The sequence below is a fragment of the Salarias fasciatus genome, chromosome 20 (assembly GCF_902148845.1).
Source record: "Salarias fasciatus chromosome 20, fSalaFa1.1, whole genome shotgun sequence".
Taxonomy (NCBI): Eukaryota; Metazoa; Chordata; class Actinopteri; order Blenniiformes; family Blenniidae; genus Salarias; species Salarias fasciatus.
The window spans coordinates 13,616,405-13,633,663 of record NC_043764.1 but is presented as its reverse complement, the minus strand read 5'-3'; the positions used below and the strand labels follow the sequence as shown (position 1 = coordinate 13,633,663).

Sequence of the window (17,259 nt, the reverse complement as noted above, 5' to 3'; positions counted from 1 at the left end):
GAGATGAAAAGGCTGATTACCTTCACCTCTCAGGGGTGTAAGCCACATGGCTGACAACATCATTGGAAAATAGACTACCGAGCTCCTTTGGGCCCTATAACAGCTTACATTTAATGTGGGGGGAAAATTCACACTAAAAAGGAGTTGACACCACCGCCGCCATACTCTCATAGTGTTGAATACATTATGAAGGAGGCCACTTATTTCTTGTTGTTGGTTGTGAGGCAGTAATGGGTGAAAAAGGAGATGAAAAGCTGGGCAGATAATGAACAGGATGGTGTTGTGGGAGTTAAAAAGTGTAGTTTGAGTAATACAAATTGTTCTCGCTTACAAATAACGAGCTGCAGACCCGTTTTAAACGCTCAGCTGTGTATTTGGATGAGCTCTCGCCACGGAAACAAAATAATGCATCGCATGTTCGAGGATTTCCATAATAGTTTGTGGGGCTGAGTCACATTTCAAGCTCATGCCGCGCGCTGAAAATTACCCTATGAGAGCTTTGGAGGAAAAAAAAAAAGCAAGCGCATTTGATAGTTTTTAACAAGGTATTTGCTTAATTCTGCGCACAACAGCTGCTACTCAAAATTGAAATGAATGAAACACAAAGAAGTTGAAGCTGCAGATACAATCTGAACCAAATGAGTAATTGTTTTTATTTTTTTTTTTTAATGTTTCCTGCTGTGTTTCGGTGGCACATTCTGTGCGCCGTAGGATAAAAAAAAAAGCAGCAATTCAAAAATGATATCCCACTAATCCTTTGATGAATAAGCTGAAACCCTCCGTATGACCTCTGTGTTCATCAACAGCAACCACAATTTACAGGCTGCTTGAACTCTATTTCAAAGGTTACCGAATTAACTTAAAATTACTTACAATGCTATTAAAACACTGAGCTCTTTTGTTGTGGCTGTAAAATTAATTTAAAACCTCAGCGATTCGAAATATTCTGAGACTTGTCAGCCAGGGGGCAAAAAAAATAAAAAAAAGACTGGCAGGAGTGAGGGTTTCTCAATGCTTTTGGCTTGGCTAATGCTTGTCTTGAATGATGAGAAAAAGAAATTGGGCTTAAATAGAAACATATGGTATTCCACTGGAGAGGAAGCCTGCGTAAGAGGATCATGGCTGAGTAATAAAAGGAGACAGGAAAAGGGCACGTGTGGCGGTTTGGGTGGACGGGTTTTTTTTTTGTTCGTTTTTTTAAAGCGAGATGTAGTCAAAGTCTTTTTTCAATGCAGTTGTTGCCCAATTCACTTACTGTGATCAGGGCACCAGAAAAAGCCTAAACAGAAGCTGAACGCAACTCGTTTGTCTCCATCAAGTCAAATCTCTGCAGGCTAAAAGCTAAAACCTCCTGAATACTGTACGGACAAACATGTTCAGATCGTGATTAAAAAACTTTTTTTTTTTAAAAAGAAAACTATTTCAAAGGTGATTTTGTAGTTGTTGTTTCTTTATTATGGTACTCAAATAGAACGTTTCATTTGTAATTTGTGATTTATTTATGTTATTTAATTATAGCATAATTGTAAAAGCTTGTTGTTACAAAATGTGGGAAAACTTTTGTTTCAAAACTTCTACAACATTGTAAAAACACATTATGTTGACCTGAAAAGTTTTTGAAACCTTTGAAAGAAAGCATTAAACAAACATCTTTAGTATTTTATTAGTGAAAAGTTCCTTTGTTTATTTAATTATATTCATTTACTTATTTTTTTCTTCCAATATTGTCATTTTTGGGGTATTTTCTTGTCTTTTCTTCTGAACTACTCTATTTTTATGCTACTTTATTTTATATACATATTTCTTAATTTCAGTTTTATCTGGCTTTCAATATCAGATTTGCCTTTTCTTTGTTGTGCAGTGTTAATATTTTATCCTAATGTGTTTTAAACTTTTTCATCTGGATTTATTGCTTCAGCTTTAATGTTGTTTTGAATTTTATAGTGCTTAATTGTCTCCTTAATCCACTCCTCTTTCTCTCGAATTTAATCATCACTCTTAGTTTTCCTTTTCAATGCCTTCTTTAAATTGTAATCCATTCCAGTCTTTTTCTATTTTCTGTTTCCTAAAGGTCAGATGTCCTGTTACACTTTATCAATCTTCCTTAAAGCCCTTGGATTGGTACTAATCTGCATGAAAAGTGCCACATAATTAAGTATGACTGATTGACTGATCATAAAGTAATGACGTTCTCAAAGCGTTTGGTGCTGTGTTGAGCTTTTAGCTTAAAAATCACATTATTTCATGTGCAGTTTTCACAGCAAAGAAAAAGGAGAAAAAAACTGAACGCGTACACGAATAACACCTGCTAAATTTAGCATACAAAAAAGTTAATTGTTGAGTTTCGACTCATGTGATTAAAGAGGAATTGTGACCCAGTGCTGTTTATGCATCAACATTAAGCCTTTAAAAGTTGGGCGATAACGGAGGTCTTTTTCCAGGCTTTCAGCCTGATGGTGAGTTTGTATGTGCTCTGCACTGGGGCATATGTCTGCGCTGTAATCACAACAACAATCTTTTACAGATTGCCCATAATTAGAAAAGCTCCTCTCCAAACCAGCTCCATGTTAAGAGCATGATTGCAGCCAAATTGAGCAGTAATTTGTACGATGTGGATGTGGGTGCTGTGTGAGGGGAGAAGTCTGATGGTTTAATGCCACTTTTATCAGGCCTGTTTAGCCCGCCGCACTCAGACTGAGCACGTGGACCGGCGGATCAGACTGTGGGAAGAGTGTCTGTATTGCATCACACTGAAACAGACATCAACTTTATCCTCCCCAAAAAAAACAGGAAGAAAAAGGAAACGGCCAGGATGCAGGTTTCTGTCCTGAATAACCCCGAGAGACCTATCATGGATGCAAATGGAATCACTTGCCCTACTATTATACATAAAACCCAAACATCACCTGGCTCTGTGTGTCTGTGTGTGCGTGCGTGTGTGTGTGTGTGTGTGTGTGTGTGTGTGTGTGTGTGTGTGTGTGTATGTGGAGAACAGATGCACTCATTATTATTCCACAAAGCTTATCAAGGCCATGCTACTGAGAGGTCCAATACAGACAGTCCTCTTACTGTACCACGGTACAGACGCTGCCTTTATTCTGTGCTTTGATGATAATATGCTGCAATGTCTCCTTAAACCTGCACACGAACCACGTCAAACTCCATCATGACCTCTGATACAGTTTGATTCAACCTGTAAAAGGACGAACATTCCTCAGACTTCCAGCATTTCTTGCTGTGAGTTTCTCAGAATTATAATTACTTTTATAAAAACAATTATTATCCAACCAGTTGTTTCTTGTCAAATACAGAAATGTACTGAACAAGAGAAACTATATGAATTGTTGCATAGTTTAGAATAAATGTCAACTTACGTCAACTTCTTGTACTACTCTAGTGTTGATCGATCGATTAAAAAAAAAAAATAAACTGAGAATCTTTCATGATTTCAAAGAGAGTGAAAGATGCTAATGACAAAAAGTACAAAGCAGGTACAGGTGTGTGCCTCAAACAGAAGCTGTTTGCCTTTACATAATGAGAGGCTAAGTACTCACTTATTATCCTTCATCATCATCGACTTAAATTCTTTCAAATCTACAAAGCCCAGCATGGAACAACGGGGGGAAGCCCGAGACGGACGGGACAGTTTGTGCTGGATCAACAAAGCTATGAGAGAATGTCTCTTTCACCCACCGTAATTGCTGCTGCCAATCCAGAGTGATTTTATAATTCCAAAATCCTGACACTTCACAAAGACTCTATAATTGCATTAGGATGCCCTTTCACACTTCAAAGGTCTATTAATTATTTTTCCCAAGGACCTGTCTTGAAATAATTCTCTCTTTTTTTTTCCAGTGAAAGCCACCTCATGAGAACATGTGGAATTTTTCATGAAAACATGAAAAATATCCACTTGAGATGGTTGCTCCCTCTCCTCCTCTTTCTGCCCTCAAAAACATCCCAGAATAGAGCGATGATGTGGTGCTAAATACACAGCGAGGCTTAAAGAATTTCTGGGAGCTGAAGCAGTTTCGAGTCCGGGAGGGAAAGGTGACGGGACCAGAGGTCAAAACAATAACTTGGAAAAGTACGAAACCCTCAGACTAACAGATTAGCTTGGCAGCGGAATGGGCGGATTTCACAGTACGGTAATTACACTCAAAGAGGACACTTTTTAAAATAAGTCACATCAGCTAAAGGATGACGGCTCCACGCTCGCCCATAATGCTTGGCAAAGTTTTCAGTCTCATTCTCAGGCTGCTGTGATAGTCGAAGAGGTCAACGGAAAGCAGGATTAGCTCCTTGGCTGAAAACGTCTTCTTACCTTGTTGTAGCATCGGTACTAATGAACGCCGCATTTCCGAGGTTTAATGGAGCCGCTGCACCCAGTGGACTGGATTACATCATATTTTATAGAAACTTTGTCAAACTGCGGCTCGTATGGGTCAGAGCGATTCACTGTGAAAACACAAGGAAGACAGGGAAACGCTGTTTGAAACCAGCTAGTAGACACACCGGAAGTGCATGTAATACCATTTCCTATCACTACGAACAAATCACACCTGAATAGGTTTGACAGGACAGTTCAATCTTTACACATGAAAGTGAGCATATATCCTAAATTCAAGGAAACTTTAAGGCTGGCGTACAGACAATAATCTCATCAGTTCATCTTTGATGGGGATGAACTCTGTTTCTATCATTCATCTGCCACCCTTCAGTTGCTACTAATAAATCACGTCCATTAACGTAAAGCTTCAGTAATTAATAAAAATGTGTTTTTCAGGCCTCTAAATGCATCCTCCACTGAGGAGCCACATCTGCGTCTTTCAGCATTTGTGCAGCACATTGTGATGAAGCATGTGGGCCACATCACAGCTAACTAACAATAACCCTCGCTTTTATATGGAAAAAACCCCCAAACAACAACAACATAATAAAACCAAGTACAGAATTAGCTACGCGAAACCTGAGAGCTAGAATGTCACTGTGATAAACGAATCTGTGTAATTAATTAGTAGTCCTGTAAAACAGATTTTTTTTTTTTGAAGATCAGAACATTTTCATTCTTAGTAGTAGGTACTTTTTTTTTAATCCACGTTCATCTGTTATTTCACAGAAGCTGAAGGAAAGGGTGTGAATCTTTTTCTTTTAATCTCATCAGATCAAATAGAAGCGCTCAACCATAAAATGCAACAGTGCACGTGTAAACAGTGAACCAGGCCTTGTCAAAGTAAGCTGCAGTGTTCATCTTTCCAATGTGTCTGTTCACCCGGCGGAGTAATGCCTCTTGTTTCATGATTTGTCAAGGTTCATTCCTCTGACAATAAGAATAACTTAACTTATTCTGCTTGTTGTTGGGTTTTTTTTTTTTGCTTTGTTTTGTTTTTAGCACAATGAAGGTCATTTTCCAAGACTTGCAGCATCTTCTCTCAGCTCACACTAAAACTATTTCATGCTAAAAAAGGCTTCTTCAATGCGCTGTTTTCTTGCCAACCGACAGCTTCAGATTTGTTCACTTAAGAAAATTGATGAGACCCATTGCCAAAACGGTGCCCTTGACAGACATTGAAATGATGGCGAGCGTTAAGTTTTATGGGATGCAGTTGACTCCAACATAACCATACTACAAGCTCTGATCAACTAGTCCATCCAAACGGCGTCCATAGAATGGCTGATACGATCCTCACACGGCACAAAAGACGTGTTCGCATTTCAGTGATGCCCCTCTTTGTTTAAAAGGAAGAACTATTCAGCTAAAACTTGGTTGTCTGCTGATTTTTCTACTAAGGACTCTCATTGAGAAAACTCTCATTTATTTGATTCAGCACTTCAGCAGCTTGATTGGTTCAGATACACAACCGCCGCGCATTTGGCACTGGAGAGGAAGAGGGAGCGGCAAAATAGTACTTAAACAAACAAACAAACATAAAATATTTCTGGAAGATGCTAAAATCCCTGCAGAGCACCAAAAGCATGGGGCTTAAAGATTTACTGCAGTCCTCTTATCTTTCATTACTGACAAGTGTGAAAGAGAGGCAAACATATTCTACTTTCTGCATTTCTGTTCTGATCCCAGTCCAAGTCTATTAAATATTTGTGTTTCAGAGGATGTGTCAACTTCATTCTCAGAGCACTGCTTGCATTTGGAAAAAAAAAAAAAAAAGAGACTGTCTCAGAAATTAAGTTCTTTAAGACCATCTTCCCTCTCTTCTGTTCTTAATAAAAGATCTGTTTCTTTTTGTTGTTTTTTTCTCATAAAGCTGTGCAATGTATGAAAGCCCCGGAATGAAAGCCATCACAATAGCTTCATGAAACAAAGGCAGGAAGGAGATTGAGGGGAAAACAGGGGGAAAATGGCATCATCTCTAAACTTAATGAAACAGCATCCTTTCATTTTTTCTAGTAATTATAATAAAGATGGAAAAACATAATAAACGTCTCCCTGCCCCCACCTGCTAACAGTAATTATAATAGACTCAACAATAAATGGTAAAGCAGCACAGAGCTGCATCTTGGGAATTCTCAGGGGTCTGTGGATTAGCTTGAAAAGCCTGAATGATTAAAATACACTAATTAAAATTTTGTGTTCCTTGGTAACTCGTCTTCCAGGGCCCCTTGTGCTGGCAAAATGGGAATAAATGCGACAAAAGCAAATACTCTTTTGGACCTGAATAAATAAACAAGTCTAATCAACTTAGTGTTTTTACAGAGCCAGTTACATAAAAACTTCCTTGATGACCTTTCCTCACACTCGCTCTTCGCATCCACCAGGACAATGGAGAGAATATTTTGACTATGATGTTCTAATCAAGAAAGATTTGCCAGACATACCAGACAGGTTGGACTTCCTATTACAGTGCTTTTGATTAGCCTCATCGTGGCTTCTAATTGTTATTTAAAGAAAGTTTGTCATCCGTAGACAAATGACTTTGTCAGCTGCTTTGTGTCTGAAAAAAAAAAAGCTATTCAAGTCATGATACTGCTCTGCATTCAATGTCACACGCAAGAAAACTGTTGATTTGTAACGCGCAGGATGTTAAACATCAGTATTTTGAAAGATAACAGAGAGCTCAAACATTTTTATATTTAATTCTAAGACCTTATATTTGCAATATTTATGATGACTGAGGCAAGCACAAAGCGTGTTTTAAAGTCTGAGGTGGAGTTAATCTATAGCTAAATCATCAGACATGGAGCGATCAAAGCACTGGAGGTTTCAAACAGCTGCCATGTAATCTACACAGGAGCCAATATTACATCTATGGCACTGGGTGATGTTTTAAAATAGGCAAAGTCACATCAGAAAGATATCTTTTTTCAAATCAAACGAGTCACTGCCTTGCGGGAAACATATTTCTTAAAGAGAGTCTCTGCCAGGGCTCTTCAAACTGTCTCCAACTACAAAGAGCATCCACTGAAACTCGCTCATAATATGCTGTCTCTGCAAATAATGTCAAACTGATGTTTAAAGCCAGTGGGGATGATATCAAAATATGAAAAATTATTCCTCCTCCCAAATTCTGCTGCATGGCAAATGCAGCACATTGGTGTCATGATTGAGAGGCTGAAAATCAAAAGAAATATCAGAAAAATAGAAGAATTACAAGAGATTTGACAAGTAAATCACAAAAACTTTCATTTTGCTTTCAAATGTATGGATTGCAGTATCTCAGAGAGAGCCTCATTTCAGTCTAAAGCAGCTTAAAATATGCAATATCTCAATTATATTTCATTTCTGACTTGTAATAGCTCCTCTGATGCCTTTCAGTCAACTTCGTCACCCCACAGCACAGAGGGTGTGATCGTGATGCTGCTATTGACACTGTTGATGATGATGAGACTGCTGGAAAGACTGGACCACTGGGTGGGTATATCTCTGGTCCTGAACTAACCTGATTTATTTCTTATCTAAAGGGAAGGGGCTACTTTGCGTCAACTGGTAATTACAAGGGGGGACAAAATTACATGTGGAGTTCCTCAAGGCTCAATCCTGGCCCCACTTTCATTTAAAATCCAAAGGCTGTAAATTATTTTATTTTAAAGCATTTCTTTCTTTTTGAAATTCACGTTTCTCAGTGCTCTTACCAACTGTCCATGGTTGTTCATGAAAAGCACTCTGAACCGCAGTGTTGCTGAAATGCGCTACATAAATAAAGCTGCCTCCCAAATAAACTGAAGAGGCATGTTCACATTTTGAATGATGTTTTTAGCAGTGAACTCTGCCTAATGTGCCTGGCATTTGCATTTCAATTTAATGTAGAATTAATAAACATTTTCGAGAGCACAATGAGTTATCAGACATTGATGCTATTTTACAGGAAGAGAAGGGGATGTGAAAATATTACAATAATTTTCTACATGTATTATAATTGACCAACGATCAAAGGAAAAATTAATCATGAAGGTTCTCTTTTTAATTGAACGGGTTTTAAAACTTTCTTTAAAAATACTAAAATAAAAAAAAAAGTATGTCAGCATGAGGTGGTGGGTCGTCCCGACATGAGACGTCCATCAATAATCCAGCATAGACTTATCCATTTTATGTTGTGGGGGTCTGGAACTGACCCCAACTGACTATGGGCAAAAAAAAATTAGTGTGCATCTTGGTCCTGGATCAACAGTCCATAGCAATGCAAATACAGACAACCAGACGGTCTCACATCTAGACCTGCAGGAAATTGATTCAGAGTCACAAATGAACCTCAAGCAGGTTTTTCAAAAGCCAAGGTATTAGTAGAACATGCAAACCCCAAGCATCAAAAACCCCAAACTGTACTCAAAACACACATCTATGGATACTTGGCTTCTTTGTTGCATATCAACAAATGAAATTTGAAAACACAGGTGCATACCTATCAGTTTGCACCTTAACCAAAAGAAGAATTGATATTTAACGATACAATAAACAGACTTTTTTTTATGGTTTAAAAAAAGATGCAGAGTAACATGTCCATGCACTGCCACAAGCAATTTTCTGACATTCCTCCCTGCTTGGCCTCAGTGAAGAAGACATCACGACACTGACAGCTCCGGTCAAGGCTCTGACTGCGGTGAACCCGGTCTGGTCACTGGGACTTGTCCTCTTTCTGCCGGGGCGTCAAAATAGAGCTGTGCTTCAAAATCGCTGTAATCCCTGCCGGTATTACTGAAGAAGCTAAAAAGATTCAAAAAGCCTGCTTACAAATTTAATTACCTTTGCAGTTAACCACAGCTTAGCAGCCAATGACCTGATATTTCCACTGAAGGCGAGCAAAGGGGGGACGGATTGGAGACGGACGCGCCGAGTGGGCCGCAGAGACTGCCAAGCGTGGCAATCCAGGGCGGCTCAGAGCCATCCGGTGGGCATACTCATTGCCAGCCAAGGCAACAACAGCACACATGTGGCCCTATCTTCTGCTAGAGTGCAAATTAGATACAGTTGATTAAAATATTGAGTCATTTCACAGTCACTGTTGGGGGAATAAAAAGAGTGAAAATATGCGGTTATGTGTACGTGTGCGCGCATGTTTGTATGTATGAGACAGAAAGTGAAAGGCAGAAAAAGAGGACTGCTGAGGAGAGAGAGATCGAGCTCTCTTAAACTTGAACAATAAACACATTTCTCATTTATATAGATTCCCTTTGACAAACATGCCCTTTCCCAAAGGACAACTTTCAAACATTCATACTTGCAATAGCAAAGAATTCTGGGCAATCACTCAGCTCACTTCATGACAGTATAACAAGTGTAGGGAGCAGCATGCAGCATTGTGTCTGCTGTTCACCAGCAGTACGCACTGCAGGCACCATTTAACACTGATGCCCCACCACCCATCTTTTTTTTCTTCTTTTTTTTTTGTGGATTGGGGGGATTCAATTGAGGAAAAAGAAAAAAATCCCAAGTTCTTTGTTCCTCCCCCCCAAAAAAAGTGAATAAAACTGGTGGCATAAAAACTTCTGCCTCGTTGCAATATAACAAAAGAAAATTAACACTTTGGGGTTGCCCTGGTAACCTAATTGCATCACAACACTGCACACAGGAGCCAAAGTAACTGAATTTTGATGAAAAGGCGGTGATAATTTACGGCATTGAGAAATTAGTTGCCGTGGCGACGCGTTAATTACATCTCAAATTAACAATGCAAGTGTAGTGAAATTAAATATAAATCATATTTTCTGCATAAATTACAGGGGTTGATTAGTGCGGGCGCCAGGAGAGAGAGGTTGAGATTCCAAGGGCCTGTCACATCTCTCTCTCTCTCTCTCTCTCTCTCTCTCTCTCTCTCTTTCTCTCCCTCCCTCTCTCTCTCGTTCCCTCCTCCTATCCCTCAATGCCACCCCCCTCATTCTCACTGGCTCCTTTAAAGACAGGGACTGGATTAGTTTAGCTGGCCTGGCATATTAGTGATTTGCATGTTTGTGTCTTATCTCTTTGCAAACATTTTCAGGCTGAACAAGTGTTTTGGCTTTTTTTTTTTTTTTTTGCCAACACTCATGCACATTTGGTACATTGTGCAACCAGCAGTACGAGATTTAAGTCTGCTGTATGTGTAATTCCTGTATGTTTGCTCATGTGCAGGGTTAACTGCTGTTTTACTCCAATTCTGATGCATTTCTGGAAAGTGCTAGATGCTTCATGTTATCTGTTATGTCAAAAAAAAATCTTTGTTAAGCCACTTATTTATTTACTTATTCAAATTACTGCAAGAACCATGTCAATAACTGAAACCTGAAAGTTTCAAACGAGTGCAATTTGTGTCGTACATGCAAAAAAATCAGAGCGAATACATAGTTTTTCGCTATCCATATTTTATTTCTCATACACAGAGAGCAAAAACTGTGTGATGGGAGTATGTCACCAAGAATTAAACTGTTTATCTGAGGCTGGTGTCAGTCTCGCACAGAAAGCAAGCGAGAGAAAAAAGGAGAGAGTGAGCACAGCAGAGAGGGAAAGTGAGTCTCTCCTCCCCACGATCCCTCATGTGGCCCAACTTCCCTTTAAGCATCACAAACAAGCCTCAGGAGTGATGTCAAGGAGGGATGGTGGTGGTGGGGGTGCTGAGCTGCGAGGGAAAGCTGAGCGCAAACACAACAGCAACAGGAACCAACTTGAGCCATCTAAATTATTCATGCGCCAGATGGATACGTTTCCCCGGGATTTCACACTAAAACGCCGCCATTCAGCTTCCCCGTGCGTTACGCTGTCTATTCAAGGGACGGCGCCAGGAATCAAGATAACTATCACTTTATCTAAATCGTTTCATGTCTGATTCATATCAACTTTGAAGAGTGGAAGCCCCTCGACACCGTGATCTCACGTTTGTTCTATTCCACAGGCACTAAGAAGGGGAAACATGTTCTCTTTCCTCTATCTTCAAAGATGTAGGCACGGGTATGACCTTGTCTGAAGGATATTATACAAATCAGAGGGTCCTCAGAGACGCATGTCATGTATATCACTGACTACACCTCAATCTGCTTGATGTGTGCTTGTAGGCAGTCCAAAGGTTCTCGGATTGAAAAAGAAAAATGCGATACGGTTTAAATCTGCAGTGGCAGTAGTCACCACTGTGCCAAATCTAATCTCAAATCGTGAGAATCAATCTGGAAATGGCATGTTTTATCTTTTCATGTTATTTTCCTACCTCAGAGGAATGCACATCATATATAATTGAAATTAATTGATACATGTTTTAAAAGCAAAATTCAAACGTATCTTTCACTTAATATAAATGTGGTACCCTGCTAAGAAAAAACTGGTTGGTCATCTCTATAAATTCTACATTTTCAGCTGCTAAATATTGATCATGATTGCTCATATTCAAGTGTTTATTATATAATGTGCTGGAAATCAGACGAACAAATCCAAAGATACAGAAAAGACAGAACGACAGAAAAGATGCAATTCGTAAAGCTTGTTAGACATAGAGCTGCATTATATTTGTATTTAACTGTGAAGGTTTACAGAATCAATATCTATGGTATTAAATGTCAAATATTTAAATGTCTGCAGAGGAATTATAACACATTAAGTACATTTGTTTGGTGCAAGACATTGAATCAGAGTAACAAAGTAATGAAGTTCAAGATTCAACTCTAGCATGTAACACAGCGATGTAAAAAACAAAAACTGTGATTACAGTTTTCCTCTTGCCACAGCTATTATTGGACAGCGAACTAATCATAAATACCTGCCATCTAATCCATCCCCACGATAATTACTATGTGGTATGTGGCATCACACTCCCCCTCCGCCCATCCCATGTCAACAAATTCAATTTTTAACACAAAGCGTCGAGCCTCATTTCATAGAAAGTAACTTCCTGTGCCGGGACAAGGAGGTTGAGATGACCTCAGTCCCCGAGGTGCGCCTCCGCCGTCGTCCTCCATTTGTGAATGAAGATGACGACTTTTAAAAGGACAAGACATCATTAAGAGAATAAGTAGCCTTTCCTGCAGTCTTTTTGCAACCCCCACTCCCTGCAAGTAATCCCAATGCCTTTATACAGAACTGAAAGTGGCTGAGAGTGGGAGGGGTGGCGTTTTAATGGTTCAATAATGTCTCAGCCAGAGCACAGTTGTCTTCCTGGGATAGAGTGAAAAAGTACCACGCCGATACTGACCAGTTTGGAGATTTAGAAGTCTTTTACACAAACACTGACTGCAAGAACTGGACATGAGTTTAAAAAAAAAAAAAAAACCTAAAGAAATGAATGATTAAAGAAAAAAATTCCACATGTCAGTGAGGTGACACTGAAACCAGAGATGGCTAAGTGACATTTATCTAAGTGGCATGTCTTCTGTTCTTGAGAGATGTGAAAAAGGCAGTAAAAGATCAATAGAAGAAGAACGCAGTGTGGAAAAATTCTTTCGTCACTTGTCCTCATTTTCCATTTTCGCTCCTCCCCTTCACCTTTCAGGATGCTGTCACTCACAACGTGCTCAAAGTCTAGCGAACGCAGCAGGTTTTCCCAGGCATCTCAGCATCCGGCATCCTATGCTTATGCCAGAGGCAGATGAGCTGCAGGTGCGGCACGCCCAGTGTCACCCAACCCATATCAAAAACCTGCTGCCGTTTACCTTTTACAGGAAATTGGCACCTACGGTCTTCAAATTTGGATCGATGACTTAAAAAAAAAAATCTGTTTCATACGTGGTGAGGTTCTCTCTAAATGTCACATAACCCACTGTATGAAAAAAGACCTTCTCAACAAGTTTAAATAAACCCTGCAGGATAATGCTGGCTCTCCTGGGGGAACCAAAAGCTGATGGCTTTGAAACAGGAGGGAGGGTATTTTCAGCAGGGCTGCCCAGCATGAGAGATCCTGTATGTCTCACAGCTGAGCTTGTTTTATTGAAAGGTTGTTTGAAAGGCCCTGAACCCAAGACATCAGTGGTCATGTTTGTTTGGCTTAAAGAAGAGCAGCGTTCAAAAGCTCGGCTATAAAGAAAAAGAGCAGTACAAGCAGCCTGTGCAAAGGGGAGAAAATGAGATGGGTTATTGCCCACGGTAACTTGGAAATATACGGAGGGGAAGACTGGGGGAAAATTAATAAAATGGTCTCAATACAGCTTCAATTACAACCTGCCACAAATGTGCACAACGTAAGGAAAGCGTTTACTACACTGTGCAAATAAGTGCCAAAACCAGTGCTGTTATCAGGTAATGGAGTCAGTGGAAGAGAGAGGCCCTGTGTGAACTTGACACTCCCATTAAGCCAGACTGGAAAGTGCAGTATTTGATCAGGAGATGGGAATTGAGCAAAAATGAACTGAAACTAGATCCCACATGACTTATTTTCCTGTGGGCTCTCAGCTTTAGGTGTCACTCAGACTTAATAAAGCTTTCAGATTTTCATTTTATCACAGAAAATAGACTGGGCAAAAATAAAATCACTTGGTTTTGCCTTAATGGAGCAAAGTAATGGAGAGGTGAAACTGACACAACACATTTTGTCCATAGTAATACTATCAAAATGAAAGCATATTCACTTCAGGAGTTTTCCAGGAATCAATTCAAACTGAATATTGGCCTTTTTCACAGACTTTATTTCATAATGGTTCCAACAAATACAGCACTTTGGCAATAGTCTGTCACCTCGGGTGATACCAACACAGCTATTTCACCCTATAGAGTTACAGTATTCTCCAGCCCACACTGAACCTCTTCCACCAACCTATAACTCTTATTTTATTTCCGCACTTTATACATTAGAGGTACATTACACCCATCCCAGTAGATAGGATGAGTCCACTTTTACACCCAGGTGTTACATTGCAAGGTTAGGTCATTTGGATGGCTATGACCTTTGATGGCTCCATCTTCAATGAAAATTATCTGGCGATCTCCGCATTGACATGCACACAGATGCCCTTGCGCCGTACATTCGCACCACGGCGATAAGAGCAATTCACTTGGGAGACATTATGGAAATATTCATTTGGGAATTACGAATTATAATTAGAATGTATAGTCACATTTTCCCGTCTTAGGTATGGTGAGGTCTGCATGGTTTCATAGGGATAGGACTACAAAGCGGTCCATTACATTTTCCTTTCCAGAAGCTGCTCTTTTGCAGACTGTATGGCTGGTGTGTTTATCATTCTAGTCTTCCTTAAAGAATGCTTTGCTTTTAAAGAAGTAATTAGACCAAGTAAAGTGAGAGGAAAAATCCAACACTGAGTCCCAAGTGTTCTGCTATGCGATTAATTATTCCAAGGAAGACAGATGTTAAATTGTGTATGCCCATCAGCGCTAAGACTTTCTGAAGATTTATCATTCATGTAAATCATGAATAAAATATTTCCTTGTTGTGAGAAAATGCTACATCTGTTTGGTGCATCATTTACTCCCGACTGCGACAAAATAAGCACACAAATCTGACCTATTACAGCCCGGTTTTGACACGAACTGGACATGAAGAAATGACACGTCGGGTGATTTGTGGTTAATTGCCTATAATGACTCTGCAGAAATTAGACACTGTAGTTTATGAGCACTGTATCTATTGCTCCACTGTCACATCTAAACTCTTCAACCACAGAGAATCAGTCAGTGTCGCTGTGTATGATCAACTGTAACGACTCACTTCTGAAATCTTCCCTTCAAAACAAAACAAACAAAAAAAAAAAAAAACTAAATTAACACTATTTCTTGCATATGAAGCAGTTGCGAGAATGTGTTTCCTCCCCACAAATGTCTGAATAAATAAATGAAAACAGTCAAGCGAGTGTGATCGTGTCATGGGGATCACGGACGAGGCAATGGTGGCAGCGGGGGTTGAGCCACGAGCCGCCGGGACGGTAGCGTCTCCAATCGCCCCTGGCGAGCATCACGTTGCCATGCTCCGGAACAGACAGGCCTGCTCGCACAACAGATGGAACTAATGATGCGAAACAAAAGAGATCATTTCACCGTGGTCCTCCAGGAAGCCACAAAGAGAGGCTTGGAAGTTTGAATGATGGGATCAGGGGACTTGCATGGGGTTAGAAACGGATAGCCTCTTTTTTTTTTTCTTTTTTTTTTTCTCGGAGGTGAACAGATGAAAAAAAAGGGCCTTTGATTGTTAGTACAGAAAGTGTCATATTTAAACGGCAAAATAAAGAAAAGTGAGAAATGTGTGTGTTCTGTTCTGTGTGAAGCAATGCTGAAAGGAATTTCCCTCCAGGATAAATAAACCAGTTCTATTCTACTCCATTGGTTTTGATTCTCCTCAGACTTAGAAGCTCGTGATAAAATCAGCTTTTAGACAAGATAGGACTGAAATCTCTCTGCTACAGTTTAGCGAACACAAATTTCAACTTTGCAAGAGAATCCTGTGGTTATATCACAGTCAAAGTCTGAACGGATGAATCCCCACAGAGCTTGAACCACATTCCCCCTCAGATGAACTGGACTTCCTTTAACTGTCTCACATCAGAAGAGACTGATGTTCACAACCATTTGGATCCATCCCAGTTTGAAAAATCTGGTAAGGCTTTATAAGCTGTAGCATCTGGTATTGCATTTTTTTAAATTTTCAACAAATACTTATCGTGATTACACTGACAACAGTCTCTCTTTTAAAAACACACATTTCTATAAAATTAATCATTTTACCGTTATTTAACCCACCTTTTGAAAACCACTGCATTTAACAATTTTAGGAATAACCTGAGCAACAACCTAATATGTACAGTAAACTTTTAAGTAGGTGTTTGAGTTTCACACACATGCACTCCTATATAATCCATCTGATCACACTGATTTACCCAAAACATCAGTTTGATGCAGATTCATACAAGACCACCGCATCTCACCCTTCTGGTTGAGCGAGGGTATTTTTACACTGGGATGGATAACAGTTGTAAACAAACTGCTGTGTCCTGGACAGACAAAAAACAAATCAAATTTGAGCTGAGGACATTTGCATATCCTGAGGGACAGGATTAGATTTAGAGGTCATCTCCTACGAGCCAGTCCTTAGCAGATGCCAATGTAATGTTTCTATGTCAAGTGCGTTCCTCTGAAGCCTGACTGAGCCCGGTCTGTCTTCCAAGTCCGCCAGTCAGAGAGAGCGAGCGCCGCGCTCTCGATACAGCGCGCGAACCGACAGAAGCCAAACACCTTGGGATGGGATTTAACCAAGATGGAGTCGAGTCGAGCCCAGTTCATGCCCATCCGCACATGGAATGGATCACTGGGAAAAGTTCAGCTCAGACACTGACACAAACAGCGGAGCAAGGCCTGTATTAGAGTCAGGTTAGCAAAGATAACACTATCAGCCCGATCCCCATGGGTACCAAATGCCGGGCCTTGCTGGCAAATAAAGCTACAGTGTCTTGACTCCTTGGCACATTAGCTCTGATTACAATGACCTTCATTATATCAGCTACCCTTATTACAACACGTAGAAGGCGTCTGTCCCCTGGGCACGGCACAGTGGGGGAAAGAGTGAAGGAAAGCAGCGAGATTCACTTGTAAGAATTGAGCTGTGAAAACCAGAGCCTAGACCTGTGCCGTAATATACAATTACCCCCTGTGAAAACACTCATAACAGTAGCAATTGCTGACTAGTCATTTCACTTGAAGAGAGTTTGGAGATGTATTATTAAATCCAGAAGTATATTGCTTTTAAATAAAAAAATAAATAAATAAATAAAAATTAAAGGAAACAAAAAAACTTAAGTGTTCTGCAGGGACCACTTGGAGGTAATGATACTAAAAATATGAGCGCTAATTTACAACCTTTTTATTTACATTTAATTTTAAGACTTGCAGGTTACTGTATACAACCC

At 39.9% G+C, this 17,259-nt stretch overlaps 1 long non-coding RNA gene across 1 annotated transcript in view; it reads right to left on the bottom strand.

Moving 5' to 3' along the window:
• LOC115407504 (uncharacterized) overlaps positions 1 to 17,259 on the bottom strand; it is a 74,530-nt gene that overhangs the window by 23,830 nt on the left and 33,441 nt on the right. The window contains exon 4 of the long non-coding RNA XR_003933635.1: positions 4,325 to 4,458. This is a non-coding gene — a long non-coding RNA (uncharacterized LOC115407504). The remainder of the gene's footprint in view (positions 1 to 4,324; positions 4,459 to 17,259) is intronic.